The sequence below is a fragment of the Cucurbita maxima genome, unplaced genomic scaffold, assembly GCF_002738345.1.
Source record: "Cucurbita maxima cultivar Rimu unplaced genomic scaffold, Cmax_1.0 Cma_Scf00230, whole genome shotgun sequence".
NCBI lineage: Eukaryota > Viridiplantae > Streptophyta > Magnoliopsida > Cucurbitales > Cucurbitaceae > Cucurbita > Cucurbita maxima.
Window position 1 is genome coordinate 16,268 of NW_019272246.1, and position 5,612 is coordinate 21,879.

A 5,612-nucleotide genomic window follows, 5' to 3' on the forward strand; every position below is an offset into this window, starting at 1 on the left:
CTTATTTATGACATAATATGCAGATATACTTTTTCATTTTCACAATTATTGATGAAGGGGCATTTAAGGTGTTCATTTCCCATGTGGAAAGTATGGGGATCATTACCTTGCATCTTCAATTGAATCGATTACTAAATATATTATTTCTTTTCCATTTTTTCTTATATTTTCAAGTTTTTCTTATTCAGGACATAATGAGCTCGGATAGTTTTTCATTTTCACTATTACAGATGACGAGATGCTTATCTTATTCAGGACATAATGAGCTCGGATAGTTTTTCATTTTCACTATTACAGATGACGAGATGCTTAGGACTTTATGATATAAAAATTGTGGGGGTATAGCTTAGATGGTAGAGCACTTGCTTTGCATGCAAGAGATATGGGGATCGATACCTTGCATTTCTAGATTTTCTTCATTTTCACTATTATTCACGACGAATCATTTATGTTTTTGTGACGTAAAAACTGTGAAGATGTAGCTTAGACGGTAGAGCGCTCGCTTTGCATGCGAGTTGTACGGAGATTGATACCCTCCTTATTCATGACCTTGTTGTGTAGCAATATTTCTTCATTTTCAATATTATTGATGACGAAAAATTTAGGGTTTTGTGATGCAAAAATTTTGGGGATGTAGCTCAGATGGTATCGCTTAGCATGCGAGAGGTACGGGGATCGATACCACCCCGCATCTCCAAATACTTCTATAAAGTGAACTTCTTCACTTCTTCACAATTGCAATATCTGACCAATTTTTCCCATGGTCATTTATAGCTTCTATCACAATAATATAAAATTTGGGAACAAATATCACAATAATATAATCTCCAAATACTTCTATAAAGAAAACTTCTTCACAATTGCAATATGTGACCATTATATAAAATTTGGGAACAAATATCACAATAATATAATCTCCAAATACTTCTATAAAGAGAACTTCTTCACAATTGCAATATCTGACCAATGAATATAATAGTCATTTATAGCTTCTATCACAATAAAATAAAATTTGGGAACAAATATCACAATAATATAAAATTATGAGACTGAAAAGACCGTAGCCTATATGAGACTGAAAAGACCGTTCACCACACGCTTGTAAAATAAATTATATCTACCACCTCTGAAATTTTCCCATCGTTGACACCCTTAATTGGAACTAGATTTTAAGGCAAATCTTCTCCACAACTCACTTTGGAACACTTTTATAGATAGTTTCAACAAACTTACTTTGCTCATGAATACTTTGGAGTTCGATATTTATAGTTGTGGAGAACGCTATTTAAATTGATATGATCGAATCTTACAACAAAGTCTAATTGAGCCTCCCTCTTTTAGGAGATAGCTTCGAATCAAATTCTTTAGTTTGGACAATGATTGCATTGTTTTAGTCAAACAACCGAGACTAGTGTATTAACAAAAGTATAAATATTTTGTACGTGTATTTTCTTACATGTTAACAATTGTATACAAATAATAACTAAATTTATGAGTAGAAGTTTGGATGGAGTTTTATTAAATAGGTAATCTTAAATTATATCTAAAAATATATAAGGTTTTTTTTTTTATATACATTTACTAGAACAAAACAATGATTCAAGAAGATGTCATTCATGTCATGTTTTAATTTTTATTCTTTCTTATTTCTCAAAGATTAAAAAAAAAAAAAAAAGTTATCCTCTCTCGCATATGGTTCGTTATTTAATTATTTTCTCTTGAGTGAATTTTAAGTGAAACACATTCTCTACCCAAATAATTGCAAGATGCAAGCTTCACACTAAGAGGAATCAAAGTCTCAAGTATCAACGTCCTCAAGTGTCAATTTTTATTCTTCATCTCAACATAAATTAAACATATTTTCGTGAAAATATCTATTTATAAAAGCAAAATATCTCAGAGTCACAAAAATAAAAATGAGATATAGATACGAGACATAAATATAATACCAAATAGATATGGTAACATGTCATTTGTAAAAAACTAGGACACCGATGTGATAACGATACATTAATTAAAAAGAATTATTTCAAATTATTTATCAATTTTATATTAGAAATAAATTCATATAAATAAGTTTATATGTTTGCATACTTAAAAAAAAGCATAAGGTACGTTTCACTCTCAAAATATATTCAAACTCAAGGGTATGATACGAAATGCTGGATTATAAATTTGTAATGCATCCATTATATTAACAAGTGTTCAGTACATGCCCATAACGTGTCAGATTAGTGAAACTAAGTTATTCTCATGCTTTCTTTACACCTATTTAAAGTAGTTTGAAAACTAGCACGTCTAATATTATAATTGACTAACTACAACTTTAATTTTGTCCTTGAAATAAAATCCTTAATTTAGTACATGGTTGCAAAGATGGACATGAGAATGAGTTATTCTCATATGGAAAGAGATTTAACAATAAGTTATATCTCATATCTTCTCTTAACCAATTATTTAGTTTTATTTAGTATGTTTCAGAAAGATACGTCCATCAATAGCAAAAAAAAATAAAAATAAATAAATAGAATAGATTAAATTAGCCAAAAGTAATGGCTAACATAATTAAAAAAAAAAACATAAAGGAAGAATTGATTAAATTGGCTAATTGCTAAAATAATTAAAAAAAAAATGTAACAAAAACACAGAAGGAAGACTTTACTAGTGCAATATTCCCATGAAATCTAACACTAGAGCATCATAAAATTTAGAGAAATGATTGAAATGGTGAATGGGTCCTTGACGATAGTCGACCGCTATACTTTGGTTTAGGATGTAAGTGATGATTATCGGAAATATGAGTTGTGTCAATACCACACCGTTATCAAGAGAAAGTAAAGTAGAGTATAATAGATCAAGCGATCCATTGGTTGAGAGTATTGTAAGAGGCACACAAGTAAGAATGTTGGATATAACTACTCTTTCACATCAGAGGGATGAGTCTCATAGATCCATCTACAATATCAAAGAAACTTCGGGTGGTAGTGATTGCTTGCATTGATGTCTCCGTGGTATCCCAGAAATATGTAACATGATTTTTCTTGCTCAAATATTGCTTATTAAAACTTCACTTTTGAGTAATCGAGGAAGGCTACTTAATTTGCAGCCTCTAGTGAAGATGATCACTCTGAGGTGGGTTTGTTAGTGAAGATGCAATTATATAATCACGGTTTTATATCAATGGTTCCATTTATATCTATAAATGAAATTTGTGGTGTATTTTTAGAAATTCAACAATAATCATATGTTATTTGGTTACAATTCTAAAGAAATTCAACTTTTGTCCTTTTGTGAATGCTCAAAGCTACTTGCAAAGTATTGTCGATTATGATCCATAATACTCACCGGCTCGAAATTGAGGTTTGTTCATGTTTGAAATTGTGACAAACCAGAAGACAAGATGCATATTAATATTGTTTGTGATTGTAGTTGTGAATTTTTCATCTTTGAATACATATTTTGGTTGGTTCATGAATTTTTCCATCTTTTAAAAATATTATTTTTTTAGTTCGAGCCTAATTTCATAATAGGCGATTGAATCACAACATTGCAATATTTTAAGTTACTTTTAAGATTAAAGGTCGATGAATAAACTAATTACTACAAGTTCTTTTTATGCATCTTATTTTGATCTAGCACATAAAGTAATTACTGAGTTTGACAAAATTGAAATAAAATCAAATAAATCTCCACAGAACACCAAGTCAATTTGAGCATTACAAACTTTATGAAATTAAAATAATAAATAAAGTTTTCTAACCACTCATGAAATGATGCTTGCAACTTCATCCGCTACTTAAACCGTGCAAATATTTACTTATGAAATGACGGTTGAACCTAGCCTATCCAATTTTGTAAATGAAGTATGAATGCTTGTTGAATCTTCTTGGCCTTGGGTTGTGTAATAGGTCCAGTTGGAACACCGTGATTCTTATCATTATCCCCCTCTTCAAAAGAATTCGTCCTCGAATCAGAAAAATCATCACCTACATCAAAAGAACTCAACTCAGTAACATTGAAAGTAGAATGTACACCGTGATTCTTATCATCATCCCCCTCTTCAGGATTCGTCCTCAAATCAGAAAAATCATCACCTACATCAAAGGGACTCAACTTAGCAACTTTGAAAGTAGAATGTATTGACAATTGTATAGGAAGATCAATTTTATTGTTCCATGCAATAAAATGAGTCATTTTACTAAATGTCTTACCGAGCATTTATAGTCAAATAAAGAATTAGGAATCCAAGCTATCTTTAGATCTACAGACACCACTCCAAATTGAATTGAGCTATTTATGCTTAACATTAAAATGAAAATTCATCACTAAAATTATTTACACTAATTCATTGAAATTTTAAAAAGAAAACATCTCTAAATTTAGATAAGATAGTAAGTTATACTACTTAGAATCAGGTGTGGTGAAGGTCGAATGAACACGTGACCTTCAAATCTTCAATATTACTCTCTCACAACTAAGCTATCCCCTATAACATTGAAAATGAAAATTCATAAATTTTAAAAAGAAATAATCACTAATTTTTGATTGAATATTCAGGTTATGCAAGTTAGTCACCTTGAATTAGGTGTCGTGAACGTGGATCAAACACGTGACTTTTAGATCTTCACTAATGCTCTCCAAACTGAGTTAACCCGCTAACATTAAAAATAAAAATTCATCGATAAAGATATTTTCACTACTTCATTGAGATTTTAAAAAGAAATAATCACTAATTTTAGATTGAATTGAATAGTCAAGTCATGCAACTTAGTCAACTTGAACCTGGATCAAACCCGTGACCCCTTGAGATCTTTAGTGACTCTCTCCCAACTAAGCTATCCCCTGTAACATTGAAAATGAAAATGTCGGAAATTTTAAAAAGAAATAATCACTAATTTTAGATTGAATAGTCATGAGTCAAGTTATGTGACTTGAATCAGGTGCGGTGAACGTGGGTCGAAGAACACGTGACCTTCGGATTTTCAATCTGACGCTCTCAAAACTAAGTTATCCTCATTAATATTTGGAAAAAAAATCATAAATAAAGGTATTTCCGCTAATTCATTATATTTTAAAAAGAAATAATCACTAATTTTAGTTTGAATAAAGTTATGCAACTTAATGGACTTATGTAACGTAAACCAAGTGCCGTGAACGTGGATTAAACATGTAACCTTTAGATATTCAATCCCAACTGAGTTATCCCCACAATCATTAAAAATCAAAATTCATGTGTAAGGGTATTTTTGCTATTTCATTATTCATTGAAATTTTAAAAATAAATAATAACTAATTTTTTATTGAATAGTTAGCTTATGCAAATGGAAACAGGTGCGGTGAACGTGAAGATTAAACACGTGAACTTTAAATCTTCAATCTAACGCTCTCTGAACTGAGCTATCCACACTAACATTAAAAATAAAAATTCATCGTAAAGGTATTTTCGCTAATTCATTTTAATTTTAAATAGAAATAATCACTCATTTTTAATAAGATATTCAAGTTATCCAACTTGTATAAGGTGCGGTGAACTAGAACACGTTAGGTATTTTTGATAATTCATTGAGATTTCAGAAAGGAATAATGACTAATTTTAGATTGAATAGTCGGGT